At 39.3% G+C, this 18,051-nt stretch overlaps 1 long non-coding RNA gene across 1 annotated transcript; it reads right to left on the bottom strand.

Annotated features, from left to right (window-relative positions):
• Nucleotides 1-1,103: 1,103 nt before the first annotated feature.
• On the bottom strand, nucleotides 1,104-17,845 carry LOC132385668 (uncharacterized). The gene is made up of 4 exons (XR_009509227.1): nucleotides 17,720-17,845; nucleotides 17,299-17,401; nucleotides 5,906-6,174; nucleotides 1,104-4,734 (listed from the first exon to the last, which is right to left on the bottom strand). It is a non-coding gene; the product is annotated as an uncharacterized LOC132385668 (long non-coding RNA).
• Between the last annotated feature and the right edge of the window lie 206 nt (nucleotides 17,846-18,051).

Raw genomic sequence — 18,051 nt, 5'->3', positions numbered from 1 at the left:
GTTCAAATCCAGTTCGTGTACGCTTTCCATCCGTGCTGGGTTGAGCACTCGACCTCGTAAAAAAAGAAATTGCCTGCTACAGAAACAGCAACAGCAAAAAAGTTAATGGCCTATGCTCTCTTGTGAGTTGAAAAGCAATTTCTTTTCTTCTAAGTAAACACCATCGTCAATTTATTCATAAAATCCCACAATTAATCGAATGATTAATTAATTTATCTTAACGCTGTTTCGTGAGATGTGAATTTTGGCCTTGCCAGCAGAATTCCTAATTAGTTTGGAAATGTACCTGGAGGACAAGGGAACTAACTTCAGTGTTCTCCTCCATGCCAATATACCCGGTGCTGAGGCTCTTGTTACACTCAGTCAGCTCCACTGGGCAGATCATAACTAGGCCCCACTCTGTTCTGAGCTTTGTCATGGGAAGAGCTTACCAGGAAGACAAAAGAAAAGTTTTGTTGATGTGTTCAAAGTTTCCTAGAAGAAATGCAACATTCCCACCAACTTTTGGGAATCTCCAAGTAGAGAAGAAACATTCAGGATGGTATCGAGAACCTTGAGGCTACACATCAAGAGCACACAGAAAGCCTGCATAGGTGGCAGAAGGAATGGACCACTTTATAAACTACAAGCCACTCACCTCAGGCACCTCTGTGGAAGAGTCCCTAGTTCCCACTTCAGCCTCATCAACCACCATGGAGCCCACAAAACCAGAGTGGAAGCAAATCATCTTTGATCTAGATGATTTAACGATGAATCATAAGTGCAACTACAGCCCAGGATAAATATATGCTTAAGTAGAATATCCCATCTGAGATAGTTTAGAAATTTAAATGCTTGCATTTCATTTGCACATAAATGTGAAAAAGATGATAGACTGAATTGATTTTCTAGCTAAACCAATTCAGATTTATAAACAAGCACACAGCTTCCCCCATATATTGAACCATACATATACTGTAGTTGGTTAGAAACCTTCAGCAAAAATCTAATAGGGAATGTGGATTTACAATATTTTTGCAAAGTTGCAACTCTTCAGAAATTATATTACAAGTTCCAAAGGGCTAATGTTTAAAAAATGATTATGACAGTCAGAGAAAGGTCAGATCGAATACAAACTAGATCAATGCAGAGTATGAACAGAGTCTGCTGTGAATATCTCTTAGTCATTGAACCAGAATCCCAGATGGATTTAGGCAGAGACCAGGTTTCCTGTAATATTTCTGCTCTCCTACCTTCATCATTTGAGTTAACCAATGCCAAGTGAGTTTAAAGCCATTACTAAAGTAAAAACAGAAAAAAAAACTGCCATCAAGTTGTCTTTGTAGAAAAGTAAATAATTAAGTTCAAAGTAAATTTATTATCAAATTACATACATATCTCCATGAACAACCCTGAGATTCATTTTTCTGAGGGCATACACAAAGGTTGGTGGTGTTGTAGATAGTGTAGAGGATTGTCGAAGATTGCAGAGAGACATTGATAGGATGCAGAAGTGGGCTGTGAAGTGGCAGATGGAGTTCAACCTGCAGAAGTGTGAGGTGGTACACTTTGGAAGGACAAACTCCAAGGCAGAGTACGAAGTAAATGGCAGGATACTTGGGAGTGTGGAGGAGCAGAGGGATCTGGGGGTCCCTGAAAGTTGCCTCACAGGTAGATAGCTAAGAAAGCTTATGGGGTGTTAGCTTTCATAAGTCGAGGGATAGAGATTAAGAGTCGTGATGTAATGATGCAGCTCTATAAAACTCTGGTTAGGCCACACTTGGAGTACTGTGTACAGTTCTGGTTGCCTCACTATAGGAAGGATGTGGAAGCAAAGGAAAGGGTACAGAGGAGATTTACCAGGATGCTACCTGGTTTAGATTATGATCAGAGATTAAGGGAGCTAGGGCTTTACTCTTTGGAGAGAAGGAGGATGAGAGGAGACATGATAGAGGTGTACAAGATATTAAGAGGAATAGATAGAGTGGATAGCCAGCACCTCTTCCCCAGGGCACCACTGCTCAGTACAAGAGGACATGGCTTTAAGGTAAGGGGTGGGAAGTTCAAGGGGGATATTAGAGGAAGGTTTTTTACTCAGAGAGTGGCTGGTGCGTGGAATGCACTGCCTGAGTCAGCGGTGGAGGCAGATACACTAGTGAAATTTAAGAGACTACTAGACAGGTATATGGAGGAATTTAAGGTGGGGGTTATATGGGAGGCAGGGTTTAAGGGTCGGCTTAAGATTGTGGGCTGAAGGGCCTGTAATGTGCTGTACTATTCTATGTTCATACTCAGTAAATCATAATAGAATCATAACCATATTAGAATCAGTGAAAGACCGCATCAACTTGGGCGATCAACCAGTGTTCAAAAGACAACAAATTGCAAATACAAAAAGAAAGAAATAATAAACAAACAAATAAATAAATATTGAGAACATGAGATGAAGAGTCCTTGAAAGTGAATCCATAGGTTGTGAGAACAGTTCATTGATAGGACAACTGAAGTTGAGTGAAGTTGTCCCCTTTGTTTCAAGGGCCTGATGGTTGAGAGGTAATAACTGTTCCTGAACCTGCTGGTGTGAGCTCTGAGGCTCCTGTACCTTCTTCTTGATGGAAGCAGTGAGAAGAGAGCATGAGCTGGGTGGTATGGGTCCCTGATGATGGATGCTGCTTTCCTGTGCCTACATTCCATGTAGACGTGCTCAATGGTGAGGATATACTAGGCTGTCTCCATGACTTCTCTGTTCAAGGGCATTGGTGTTTCTATACCAGGCTGTGATATAGCCAGTCAATGTACCCTCCACCACAAATCTATAGAAGTTTACCAAAGTTTTAGATGTCATGCCGAATATTCACAACCTCCAAAGGAAGTAAAGGCACTGCCGTGCTTTCTTCATAATTACACTTACATGGTGGGCCCAGGACAGGTCCTCTGAAATAATAACACTGAGGAATTTAAAGTTGCTGACCCTCTTCACCTCTGATATTCCGATGAGGACTGGCTCATGGACCCCTGGAATCCTCTTTCTGAAGTCAATAATCAGCATCTTTGATCTTGCTGCTATTGAGTAAAGGGCTGTTGTTGTGGCACCACTCATCCAGATATTCAATATCCCTCCTATATGCGGATTCATCACCACCTTTGATTTGGCCAATGACTGTGAGATTATCTGCAAATTTGAATGTGGCATTGGAACTGTGCCAAGCCACACAGACATAAGTGTAAAGTGAGTAGAGCAGGGGACTAAGCACACAGCCTCGCGTTGCACCTGTGCTGATGGTGACGTGGAGGGGATTGTGTTGCCAATCTGAACTGACTGGGGCCTGCAAGTGAGGAAATCGTGGATCCAATTGCACAAGGAAGTATTGAGGCCAAGGTCTTGATTAGTTTTGAGCAGATGATAATATTGAATGTTGAGCTGTAGAACAAAGACAGGACAAATGAAATGTTTTCAATATCTCAATATACAATTCACTATGCTTAAACTACTATATTCATCCTGTGCTATAGTTTCACTTATGTTTCATCATTTAATTGTTCTAAGAATTCTCTGTAGTAGTTTCTGATCTAGCTTTGTAGAGTTTGGCATTTAGCCTTCAACAGAATACAAGTGTTAATACAAGTAGAGTTAGTTCCTCTTACTTGGCAAGGTTTGTACTCCTGCTGATTGAAGCTTCAAAGCAAAAATGCCATTATTTCTGGATTGCTGCCATAAAACACCAACTTTCTGTCAAGTGCATCAACTTTACATCAGTTGCATAATCACTGTTAAATAAAAATGTTAACATGTCGCAATGCACCTGTTTTTTCTCCTAATAGAAATGCTCCTTTGTTATGGTTTGACAATATACCTTACTTTTCTTCAATTACTTAGCACGATCGTAATAACTAGTGTATCTCTTGTTTCGTCCCAGTGGTTGGGCAGGTCGAGACTAACATTTGTTTTATAAAGAAATTAACTGTTTAGCAAAACCATTTTACCCTTACTACTTTATCTATTGGAGGAGAATGTTCAGTATTCGCTTTTTATGATCATTTTAATTCCTTCTGTGCTTGGAAAATTCTATAACCAACGTACTAAACACTGTCCTACTAACCTCCCTTTTTCATCTGGCATACATTTCAACTAAACCCTTTCCTTTGCAGTGCCTGTTCAGTGATCACCATTGAATTGCATTACTGCCTGGCCTGAAAAATTCCCATCCCACCATGGGCCTCTCTTCTCCTTACCCTGTATACCCTCAAGTCCTCCATGCTCCTCTGATTATCACCTCTTTCTAATCTCCATCATTACAACTCCCTGGCCTAATCCCTGTGCCTTTCTTTATAATGGCCTGGTGATTAAATTTCAGAATGCTGCAAAACTCTGGCCTAATGATCCAGAGATTAACAGTCTTAACAGATTTAAATAAGAATCTGGAATTTAAAAAGAGAAGTAGCTAACCTTAGATATAAGGAACCGGTATGGACTGGAATGTGATAAAAACACATCTAATTCACTCCAGCAGGAAAATATATCTTCTGTCCTTACCCTGTAAAGCCTGATTTATACTTCTGCGTCGCATCTACGCCGTAGGTACCGTGTACCCTAAGGTGACGTTCACCTCCCCCAAAAAGTAACTCATGCATCGCAGCAACACAGACCGCAACAACTGTGATTGGTCCGCTTGGTAGCATCGCGTTTCCAGTTGCTTCTTCTCCGCCATGTCTGTACACCGGTGCGAATTAGATGAACCAAATCGTCAAATCTACCTGCCGACAGGCGGAAGTGTTTGAAATGCATTTCCTCATCCATGTCTCACAAAAGAAACTCAACACAGTGGCATAGAAACCCCACCGCCAGCTAGCGTTTTGGCGCACACCAACGCATGCTCACTATGGAGTAGCCCATACACACTAGTATAAATCAGCCTTTAGGCCTACAAATATCTCAGTACCTGGCACCATGTTTAATTCTTAATTATTCACTGAAATGGCCTAGCATAACACTCTGCTCAGGGTCATTTTGGGATAGACAATAAAAACTTTCAATTCCGCATGCACCCACGTTCTAAAAAATAAGAAACCTCTCAAAATCTCTTGGTAAAGATGATTACTTATCTGTTGTAATATCTCATGTAAGGCAACTCAAACTGCACCTCAACATTACAAGGAACTACTTCCATGCAAGTTATCATCTACATAATTTCAAAAAGGAAGCTTTATATTTTTATGGTCCCCTCTATGACCTCTAGATGTCTCAAAACACTTTACTTTCAATGTGTAGTGATTGTTCAGTAGAAAATACCGAGGCCAATCTACGCAAAGTGAGTTCCCACAAACAGCAATGTCATAGTTGTCTGTTTACTTCAGTGATATTCAAATTTATATGCATACATAAATATATCAAGATAATTTAATGTCACATTTTAACCATCAGTCCAGATAGTTGATTCTGTTAAATGTCATAACAGTATACGTAGACAAAGCCAAGATATGTAAATCAGATAACATCTATCATAACACTAATGAAATGCTCATTTGGGTAGTTTTTAATAATTTTGGGACAGAACTGTTGCTAATATCTTGCCTTGTATGCACTCAATTGTTAAGCTTACTCGTTCCAATATCAATAAATGAATTGATTCAATCTTTTAAAACATTAAGACACAATTCCTTTCGTTTTTTTTGGCATTATCTTGAATGATCTAATTCAAATGCAATGAAGTACAAATTCATTCTGTTGATTAATAACAAGACCTTTGGCTGCATATCACACCAAGTTCCCAAAATATCACCCCTTGCAGCTACAATGAAATTTGCAGCATAATGATTTTTGTTTCTTTGCTTTAGTCAAATTGTTGGTAGATTAAGCTGAGAGATTTTGACTTGGTCACATTATTCAAGGTAGCACGTGTTTCACTGTTTTAAATACTATACCTACCACAAACCTTCTTCTCACAGGTGGTCTGAATTTGCTCATTCTGGTCCTGCGAGTAGATTTAATATTTCATATGGACAACTCCATCTCATGCCTCCGTTATTGACACCACATGGAAGTCAGGAAATTGGTTCTTTCTGGGAACAGTTTGCAGAAATATGCAGGCTGTTGGCTTCTTTCTCATGGGGTGCATTAACAGAGAGGCTCACGATTACTAGTAATGATCCTTCTCCAGATGTCTGCAGTCTTTTAACTCTATCTTCAGCTTCAGTCTGAAAAACAAATTAGACAGGATGGATTCTTAGCGGAAACATTACCCTAACTTCCTGTATTTCAAGTAAATTCCAGTGATCTTCTCTTGAATATTCTTCTGAAAAAGTGCCATTATGTATCCACATTATATCTCCACTAAAATATTTTTATTGTGAAATCAAACAAAGTGACATATTTGCATAGTCAGGCTACTGTATATAAATTAAACTACACTTGTTTCATATCTTGGCTGTAAATAGTTGGAACATTGTGGCGTGTTTTAATGAAAGAGAAGCATGGCTAGCTTTGTTCAACTTGGTCTAGTAAGGTATCCCATTCCAATGTTGCTTCTAATGATAAAAATGATTTAATATTATAATATTCAATTGTGTGTATTATTAAGAAGATGAGGAACAGACTGATTGAAAACAGAATTGTTGAATTTGTGTAGCCAACATCAAAAAGATTGTTTGAACTGCACAGGGAGCAACTCCTGCTGCCTGGAATGTGCCGTTGGCATAGTCATGACATTATGCTGTTTACTGAAACAGATAAGAGATTATTTTCTATTTATCTCAATGGATACTATGATTGCATTTATACAGCACCCTACTGAAACATCTTGAAGCACTTCGCACACAGTGAACTACTTTGATGTCTTGAGTCAGAAAAAATGAAGACACTTGTTTTGTGTTTGCAAAAGGCAAGTTATTCAGAAAGAAACGTTGGTTGTTGCAGACTACACAAATCAACTTTGTGTATTCTAGTGCGACACACTTCCATGTGGAGATTTTCCTGGATTTATGTGCAATGGACGGGTTGGGTGAAATTGATAGTGAGAAGTTGGGCAGTTCAGTGGTTCCATTTGTAAAGGAGCCAGCTTAATTTTCACTTCATTAATTTAAGTGGAAGGAAAACAGAATGGGTTCCTTTACATGCATGCCCTCTGACATGTTCAATTTTCTAATATTCATTGGCCCCCAAGTGATCCAATGTGCCTGGGCATGAGTCCAACTCTCTTCTTGTGCAAATCAAAAACACATCAGGATTATGACATCCTTCATTTCTTTCCAGAAAACAAGAAATACCCTTTGTCAGCTATGAAGTATTGAAGACACCACTGGTGTGTTAGCAAGCTGAACAGATAAGCCTTTTAGTTTGTAGTTTTCTTGCCATGTAGTGATTTGGCATTGAACACCTCAGATGGCCATTGTCCTAGGTGCTCACATTCTATTGTTATATTCTAAAGTTCTTTATCAATATAGCACTCAGGGGTGAAATTTAATATTCCATCATTAGCAGGGTAATAAAATAACTTGCCAACATTCAGTAGTCACTGAAAAATACAATCTTTGAACAACAATGTTCATTTAGCCCCAAAATATCGCTGTGTTAGTCCTTGTTGGAAACATCTTCAGCTGCTTCCTGAATAATGCAATAACTGCATGACTCATCCTCTATCCCAGTAATAAAAATGGGGATATTTTCTGATGATTGCACAATGTGAAATTCCTTTTGGAACTCCTCTGTTGATTGAAACATTGGAATCTGTAGGCAATAAGATCTAAATACTATTCAGATATGGGCTGGTCAATAACAAGTAATATTTATGTCACACATTTTCAATAAGGGAGATTCTAACCACTTCTCTAGATATGTCACCAAAATGTGCTCAGCAAGTTCCCTACAATCCTCATCCCTGGAATCACCTTTGAAACATAACTTGAGACTGGGCATTCTGTTTTTGAAATTAGCAAAGCTTTTCCACCACCAAGAATGTGATGACATGCTCTCCACCTGTTTGGAGGTGAACAATTCCAGCAACACTTGGGAAGCTTGACAGTTACTACCCACTCTATTAGCTCTATTATATACTGCTACCATTTTCACCTTTTGCTAAAGTCACAGCAAGTGTCTCTCACAAAACCTTCCAAGTCCTCAAACTATACCAGCAAAGAGGACAAGGGCATCAGGCAGACTGAAGCATTACCAATTACTTTCCCTACCATGTTGACATGTAAATATAATGTAAATTCATTGCCAATCTTTCATTGTTGTTAAGCAAAATCATGGAACTCCTTACCTAATTGTATTGCAACGTGGAAGAATTTTCCATCATATGACATTAGTTCAAGAATATCACTAAAACCTTTAAAACACCAATTACAGGCAGGACTGAGAATTAGTCCTGCCAGCAATAGCCATGTTGTGTAGATAATTTAATGAAAAATTACTTTACATAGCATTCGTAAATTATAGGCATTAAGTGCGTGTTTAACCAGATATGTTTATGATCAGGTGATTTAATATATTTAAATAGTCACACGTATAAACCATTTGATAAAGATACAATTGCTAAAATAACAATAAATTAGCAATTATAGCTTTTATGAGATGTCCATCTGATGTAATGATGCAAAAAGAAAACCTTTATATTCAAGATGCTATGATAAACTTACTATTGCCTTTTTGATCTGCAATTACTGCAATGGTTTTCAACATCACACAATCTGCCATCCACCTTTATGCAAGGGAGTTCAGCAATAGCTATGTATGTTTCATTCCTTTTTGTCAGAGACCAGCAGGGGAGACAGACCAGCAAGATAGCACTTGGCTTTGGCAAGATTGCAGTCTTCCCCATGATGCTCAGTGATATTGATTATGCATGTCAACAAATACACTCAAAAACTTCTATAGTTGTACCATGGAGAACATTCTGACAGGCTGCATCACTGTTTGGTATGGAGGGGCTACTGCACAGGACCGAAAGAAGCTGCAGAAGGTTATAGGTCTAGTCAGCTCCATCTTGGGTACTAGCCTACAAAGTACCCAGACCATCTTCAGGGAGCAGTGTCTCAGAAAGGCAGCATCCATTATTAAGGCCCTCTAGCACCCAGGACATGCCCTTTTCTCACTGTTACCATCAGGTAGGAGGTACAGGAGGCTGAAGGCACACACTCAGTGATTTAGGAACAGCTTCTTCCCCTCTGCCATCCGATTTCTAAATGGACATAGCATCTTTGGACACTACCTCACTTTTTTTTAATATACTGTACAGTATTCCTGTTTTTGCATGTTTTTTGGTCTATTCAATATACATATACTGTAATTGATTTACTTATTTATTATTGTTATTTAATCATTTTATTTATTTATTTTCTCTGTTAGATTATGTACTGCATGGAACTGCTGCTGCTAAGTTAACAAATTTCATGTCACATGCCGATAATAATAAACCTGATTCTGATTCTGCAACACCGACTCCAAGGCACTGCATGCATAGAATAGAAGTCATTCTGCCACTGGGTATTTTGTTCTTGAAATTTCATTTGTATGACATGGTGAAACACAATTCCTTACCTCTGAACAGCAGTGTAAGAGACAGTAGCCCAATACATGCTACAGGACATTGCCTCAATGCCTGAATCACCAATTGTACAGCAAGTAATTGATAGTAGGAATCTGAAGAAAAGCAGCAGCTGTGGAATAGCAAAGAAGAGGAGGAAGAGGAGAACGTGAAGGACCAGCCTAGCTAGTTCCTTTCATCCAAAGTTGATTATGATGAGCTAATTTGGGAGCAGGACCAGAAATTGCAACCAAAGTTCCTCATTCACAAACAGTCCAGCATTCATCTCCTTTCTGTCACTGACCACCACAGAATCCTCTCGACTAAAAATCAACAAGGATAGCCACTACAAACAAGGTTCATGAATAAATCGAGCCATTTTGCCATGTACACTTAAAGCCACCATTCTGACATTTTTCTTTTGTGTATGTGGTCCATTTACTAAACATATATTTCTATTGTGTTTATAAACAACGTGAACTGTTTTTAAGTTGTCTGTGGCTCAGTTAATAGGACTTTTCCACAGAATGAGAAGAACCTCATATTCCACACCCCATATTCCAGAATGAAAGTCTAGACTGACATCCAACCTAGTACCGAGGCAACATGGCTTGATTTCATTCATGAATCTTGTTCGTAGTTATGGTGTTGTGTTGTTGTTGGGGTTGCTCTATCAGGAGTATGTCTTTAACAACAGATGTTAAATCAAGTGCTCATCAGTCATTTAAGGTAGAATAAAAAATACTATGACACCATTTTGAAGGGGGTTAGGAAGTTAGCTGAGTGTGCTGTTGTATATTTATTCTTGGAGCATCACACCAAATAGATCATCTGATCACTATTACGTTGTTATATGTGGGAGCTTGCAATATGCATATTGATTGACCATTTCTAACACTGCAGCAGTGACTGTACACAGAGAAACAACATTGTTGGTTATGAATCTCTGAAGTGTTGTGGAAGGGTGTGAAAGATGCTATGCAAGTGCAAGATTTCCCATTTTTTCTTCCTCTCACTGCTAATGGGTGGACTCTGGCTCTGGAGATGACTTCCTATAACTCCAGACCGCAGTCTTGGCCGGCTGGCTGAGTCATTTGGCTCTCAATCTAAGTGTCCAGCCTGTGAGATGTGAGTGTGAAGAACGCAGCAGTGCCAATTATGTCACAAAGACATGAACCTTATGAAGGCTGGGAATGATTTTGGTTAATATAGGTTAATGGTAGGTGAGCATTGCCTGCTGTGTATTTTGAATTTGAAGCTACTCACAACAGTCACCAGTACTACATCCTGACATTGGAGACAAGACGTGGTATTGACCTTTTATTGTGTGTTCCTTTGGAGGGAATCCTAGCAAATGTAAGATATTTCTCTAACTCTCCATCTCTTCTACCCGATGCAGAGTTTAAAGACCAGGGTTCTTCACTACCAGCAGCTGCCCTGCCAACATGCACCAGTGCAACAGCATAGATTAAATTTAAGTAATGAGAGTCAGTAGTGATTTACATGTTCCTGGCCAACTGCTGGAGCATGAAAACTATCACCAACACATTGAGTGCTGGCTGCAGGTGGCGGCATTATAATGAAAGGCAGAATGAAGTTGATGTGTCGCTTGTATTGAAATCAAAATACAATATTTCATTCCAAACATGATGCCAGTGCTGTTTTCCAGTGTTATCAAACTTATTCCTCTTTCTCCTGTTATGAATGAGTGATTCCGTAATAGGCCTGAATATATCAGAAATACTGGCTATTCTCACAACTGAACCATCCAAACTTATAATGTAATACGGAACAAAGCTCAAAATAAATTCTAAGCCAATGGTGGCTGAATATGATGAACATTTTGAACCCATATCATTTTAGTACAATCCAACATTCAATTAGTCAACACATGATCAAATACAATTTAAGTCTCTCCCTTGTTCCTTAAATTTCCAATTCTTCTGTTGCCTCTCCTTGAGATGCTTCTTCTCATTTTCTTATCCAAATACAATTGCAAGGTTGTCCTGAAGCGTCTGGTACATTGCTTAATGCAACTATACTTGTATAAGCTCAGGCACTGTGTTTTTTGAGTTATAGAACGGAAAGTGGCCATGCAGACATGACCTGACTACACCCATTACCTACTCCTTCAGTCTTATCTGAATCTCTGAATAAAAGTCTAATATAGGAGATCTGGGTGTCTTCTTTCCCCTTTTTAATTGAGGTGCTGCCAACAATCTGTCCCTGTTGCCATCCGCCTGATTAAGATCAACTAAGTACATTATTGTCGTTGTGTCTCAGCTCCATGCTGTTTGATCCATTTGCCACTTAGCCACCAAAGTAAGAAACCTATCTAGGACCATTTAAGTTTCTGTTGGAGAGTTCATTTTGGCCTGGTTGGATTTGATCACTCTGTGTTATTTAATGTATGATGTGTTCTGTGGTCTATCAGTTGCCTACAACAACTGCTGGAAATAAACCCCGGGGTTTGGCACGCTTACAGCAATCATTTGCTTCATGGTTTACATTTCTGTTGTAAATGAATGTCAGTAACAGTGCCAACATTCATAAACAGTACATCTCTTGCAATGCCATGAAATGTAAAATGTTCCTCAATTTATTAAAATCATAGATATTTACAAACTCACAATTGGTTTTACATGCAGTAAACTATACAAAATAGCGTGATTGAAAGCAACATATACTGGGGTTCATTAATTCAGTCAAACTCTGTTTCATACACCAATCAGAACATTGCATAGTCTTGCTTCCTTCTAGATTTTGTGGTTTAGTGTTTAGGACTAGAATTATTTTTCAACATTTCAGTAATGACTGGAATTACAAAATTGTAATCAGAGTGAAAGGATGCAGCTTGTTTAGACTGAAAAAGATAAATGTGGTGGCCACATGTACTCACATCTTCCTGCTCTAGGATTATGGAGAAAGATGTCGTGCTGAGAAGTCACAGAGATACAGAGACAACTTACTGGTTTTAAATCAGCAAGCTGTTTCCCACATTCAATGAGAGCAGTGTCCTTCATATTTGGAAGAAATCAAGTACTTCACCAAGTCCATATGCTCCACATCTAGATTTTGCTTACATCTTGGTTGGTTTGTTTAATATACAGTATATCAAAAATGTTTTTGACACAACTTTGCAGAAAGTGGAAAAATATACAATTGATAGATTGTAAACAAATAGAAATAAATATTGATAGTTTAGATAGCCCAAATTTTAATTTTGGCCCAGTTTTAAGCAAGCATGCATTCATTTGAATGAATTTACTTACATTTTTGGAAACTTAGAACAATGTTTATTTCCATGAAAACTGATTGCTAAGTATGATTTGAAACCCCATTCATGAAATGCAATCCGTGGTAAGTATGATATGTGCAGACCTTGGTCATTGGAGTAGCCTTTCACAAACTACTGAAGAGTTCAGCAATGAGATAATCCAGGAATGACAACCTCTAACAGTTTCATGTCACATTGCTATCGGTGATTTGAGTTGCTCATGCCCATAAGACCTCAACCATTTGTACTATGGCGAGGGGAAGAAGGGTGTGGGAGCAAATATTTGGCATCCTACAAGAGAGAATACATCCATATTGTATGGTTACATAATGGCTTCCTAAACATCACCTCAATTGTGCAGATCTTTTATCTGTACATTGGAGTTATAACCAGTCGCTACGGGGTATGTCACATCTCTCTTTGAGGATAGACACACAGCTAGGTAGGGGTGCTGCCTCAATCTATCGACCTGATGCACCAACTATCGCACAGGTCTTTAAGTAGAGTAAGTATATCTATGACCCTTTGAGCGTGTGAAAGATGGTTCAACAAAAGCGGCGAAAGAGGAGGACACACCCTCATTCTGTGGTGAATATGGCCACAGTTTGGAGGAAAATCACTCCATTATAGATAACAGAATGAAATTACCATGTCATGGAACTGCTCGTGTCCAGGAAGTAGATTCCCTATACCTTCAGACCTCCTAATGCCTTACGTAATGACTGCAGCACTGCAAACATTTTTCTTTACATGTTGAGATCTCTGTAAGTCCACATTTTGGTCAGACTCTTCACACCTGAGAGATGTCATTTCTGTATTTCACAAAGATGTAGAATGACTTTCACCCACTGAGTTGACGCTAACCTCTTATACACCCATTTACAACCTCTTTCCCTGACTCTCCTGCACCTAGGACAACCTGCACTCAATTAATCTTACAACTATTACTTCTTCAGGATGAGAGGAAACCAGAGGATCCAGGTGAAAACCGTAGAGTTACTGGAGAATGTGGAATCTCCTCAAAGGGTTTCAGGTTAGGGTCAAAGTCTGGACTACCGGAGCTTGAGATAGTGACACCACACCACGTTGTGTGCTGTTTCTTATCCCACCTGTGGCCTTCCATTGCCATCGCTGCCTGTACCCGTACTTCTCACCAGACACAGACTCCTCAAAACTGCTATCTCTTGATCTTGGTGCCTACCCTTGACCTAGTATTTTGGAGGGGGTAAAGCCTATACCCTTTTCTTTCCTTAAATGCGATCTCCTTTTCCATAATGCCTTCAAAAGAGTTTCTGGGAAGATGACTGAGCAAGAAGAAGAATAAGCTGTACAAGCTTCAACAATTGAACATTAAAAGACTGATCTTATTACTGAGGTTTTTGAACAGCTGACAGCATAATAATTTGTGATAGATAAAAGCATAAAATATCTAAGCTGAAAGCATGCTGATAGGAGGGACCAGATTCGCCATATCCTATTTTCTCAGCCCTTAATTTCTCTGCCATTTGTTTGAGGGCCACAGTGGTTTCTTTCTACCATCATATCTTTGGGTCTGTGTATTCTCCTTTTTTGCAAAAGGAGGTTGGGGGGTAAGTTGTGAGCAGCCATTAAGAAAGCATTTTGCTGGGTGAGGATTCTGTGTGTAGTGCATAAGCTGACTGGGAGATGCAGTAAGATGCTTTGTGAATGAATAGGACTCATCTGGGAAGTAAATCAGTTGATGCAAGACTTTATTGTCTGGGTTTCCTTGTTGTGTGCTTGTTCCATTTTATTATCTTGCTGAAAATGATGATCCACAGTCTTTACTTCTGCTGTGCTGGTTATAACAGTGGTTTCTTGGCCGTTTGTTAATTGGGTGGTTTCAGGTGTATAATATAATTCAGAGTCTGAAATATGAAAACTCTTCTAGATTCATTCAAATGTCTTACATTAAATACGTTTCTTACATTAGCAGGAGTTAATTGTTGTATCACCATTTATGCTTCTAAAATGAGTGATGGAAATTTAGGAGATTTGAAGGAAAATGGAGAGAGAATAGATTTTGGAGGAGAGGAGGGAGAGGAAAGAGAGAATAAGATAAAAGGAAGAAAGCGAAAATGTTGCAGAGTTGGGAGGATAGATCAGAGGAAGGCAAGAGAGCACAAGGGGAAAGGAGACAGTAGGAAATTAAAAACGAAATTAAATAGCTTTAGGTCCTTTGTCATTCTTTGTAAAGAAAAAGTAATTCATCAATCAGTCTTTGAAATCACTAAATGCATAAACATTGTTGGAAAAGTTCTGATCTGCCCTAATGGAGATAAAACAGCAAATGCAGGACAGGAATGTTTCTGAAACTAGATGTTGCACAAAAGCTGAAGTATTGAAGACAGATTCTGCCTGACCTGCTGAGTTCCTTCAGCATTTTGTGTGTGTTGCTTGGATTTCCAGCATCTGCAGATTTTCTTTTATTTGTGATTGAATCACATTGTCAAGTTCGTTGATTTCATGATAGTGGGGGAGCTCATCACCAACAACGATGAGAAAGTCTACAGAGAGGAGGTGGAAGAGCTCGAGGCATGCTGCCAGGCAAGAAACCTCTTCCTCAATGCTAACAAGACAAAGGAGACGGTTATCAACTTAAGGAGGACTCGCACCACTCATATCGATGGCACAACAGTGGAAACCACGAGCAATTTCAAACCCTTGGGACAGCACATCACACAAAACCTCTCATGGTCCCAGAACACATCCTACATGGTCAGGAAAGCTTAGCAATGCCTCTGCTTCCTGAGGAGGCTGAAGAGAGCTGGACTAGGCACATCCATACTCACATCATTCTACAGTTGTACAGTAGAGAGCATCCCAACATGCTGCATCACTGCATGGTATGGAAACTGCACTATGTTGGACAGGAAGCCTCTACACTGGGTTGTCAAAACTTCCCAATGCATCATTGGCACCAGCCTACCACCATACGCTATATACAGAAAGGTGCCGGAAAAGGGCCAATAACGTCAGGAAGGATCCCACCCACCCTGCCCATGGACTGTTTGCCCCAATTCCATCAGGACGTAGCATCCAGCCTGGGACCACCAGACTCAAAAACAGTTACTTTCCCAAACAGTAAGACTGATCGACACCTCTACTGACTAACTCACCCCTCCATGTTCCCAAACACCACTACTTTATTATTTCCTGTCAGTAACCTTATGTACAGACACTCTTGTGCCTAGCAACACTTTATGGATGTACAATCAATCTACGTATATAAGCCATCTTATGCATTTATACTGTATTTATTATGTTTTTAAATTATTATTGTGTTCTTTATTTTTGGTGTTTTTTTGTGCTGCATCAGATCTGCAGTAACAATTATTTTGTTCTCCTTTACACTTGTATACAGGAAAAGAGATTAAACAACCTTGAATCTTAAGGAAGGATAAGCTGGTCCACGAAAGGGTCCAGAAAAGGTTCACAGGCATGATGGCAGGAATGAAAGACTTGATATATGAGGAGAATTTGATGTCTCTGGACCTGTACTCAGTGCAGTTCAGAAGGATGAGTAGAATTCCGTTGAAATGTGCCATATACTGAAAGGCCTGAAGAGAGTAGAGAGAGAGAGAGAATGTTTCCAACAGTAGGAGAGTATAGGACCTGAGATCCCAGCATCAGAAATAAAGAATTCCGTCAGCCATAGGGTGGTAAAACTGTGGCCTGCAGAGGCCAAGTAATTGGGTGTATTTAAGGCAGAGATGGATTGATTCTTGATTGGTGATGGGTTATGGGGAGCAGGCAGCAATGAGGTTGAAAAAAAATCCACCATGAAAGAATGATGGATCAGATGCAGTGGGCTGAATGACTTAATTCTACTCCTATATCTTATGGTCCTATGGCTAGTTTGCTGTCCATGAAAAGAAATGTAGTCTTTCACCAAGGCTAAGTGTTCAAAAATTCTGGAGAAACAGTTAGAAGTTATCTTGTTTAAACAATGCTATATTACTACATGAAGCCATAGTGCTGCTAGAAAGTTAGTGAACCCTGTAAAATTTTCTCAGTTTCTCCATAAATATGACCTAAAATGTAATCAGATCTTCATATAAGTTCTAAAACTAGATAAAGGGAACCTAGTTAACCTAAAAAAAAATTGAACCCACATTTCATTTCAGACACATTAGGTCAAATATTAAGTAATGCTGAAGAGGTAGACCCAGGCTTTGAAAAGCCATCAAGGAACTTCATAGCTTGAAGCCTTCCGAATATCAAGCAAGAAAGTGCTCTTGTGGCCTCCACCATTTTCCAAAAGGATGTACAGCCTGTGATTTTCTGCCCTGTCGTTGCTCAAACACTTGTGCTTACAACAGGGAAATTTGGATAATATGCAGTTTTTAAAAATAGTTCTAAGTATTTCTTAACTTGCGTTTTCTGGAATCATCAATTCCTTGCACTAGACAAACTTCAACCATCAACACACTGCAAAGAGAATTGGAAAAGCCGAAATTTATGCCAACAGTGAGAAATTTTTGTTTGTGCATCCATCCTTACCTGCCTCTCGCAATTTGCTGCCTTCAGCTTTAGTCCTGGTAGTTCCCTCACTCCCCGCCAAATCCATCAGGGACAGCTGGCTTACAGTTGCCTGATCCTTTGCCTAAGATAAAATGAAAACTTGAGTTGCTAAATCATCTTGGAAGCTTGGATAATATAAACCTATCCTCTTAAACTCATTGAGGGAATTAGAGACACGGGAATAGGAGGTGATTTAGTCAATCAAGACTCCACTATTCTCTAGGATCATGGGTGATTTCCAGACTATGTATCCACCATGTATCCCCAATAGCTTTGGTTTAAATCTCAGATTTAGAAATTTAAAATTGACCTAGCACCAATTACAGTTATAGAAACTTCAATCTTGAAAGTTGACAAAATAAAAGTAGACTGATGTTGTTTCCTTTGCATTTATACTTACTTAATTTTATCCTCACATAAATTCTGTTGGAGCAAATTGCATTCCAGAGATGACTTTTGGATGACGATCTGCAAATTCTATAAGCGCAAATCTCTATTACCCAAATGGCTATAATTTGAGACATCTATCTCAAAGGCAGCACTGAAGTATGACTGAAGCGATTGCTGCACAATAGCGGGACCAACACATACTTTCCCAGACTGGGCAAAGGAAAGAAGGAGGGAAAAATAAAGGGCTCAAGGCCAAAGAAATAACAAGCTTGAAACCAAAGTGGGGAAAGTAATGGTTCAGGTGTGGTCAAGTGACATTCTTTCTCGATTATATACTCAAGG

Source organism: Hypanus sabinus, chromosome 2 (assembly GCF_030144855.1).
Source record: "Hypanus sabinus isolate sHypSab1 chromosome 2, sHypSab1.hap1, whole genome shotgun sequence".
Classification (NCBI taxonomy): domain Eukaryota; kingdom Metazoa; phylum Chordata; class Chondrichthyes; order Myliobatiformes; family Dasyatidae; genus Hypanus; species Hypanus sabinus.
Note: the sequence above shows the minus strand (reverse complement) of the source record. Positions and strands in the feature narration are given on the sequence as shown.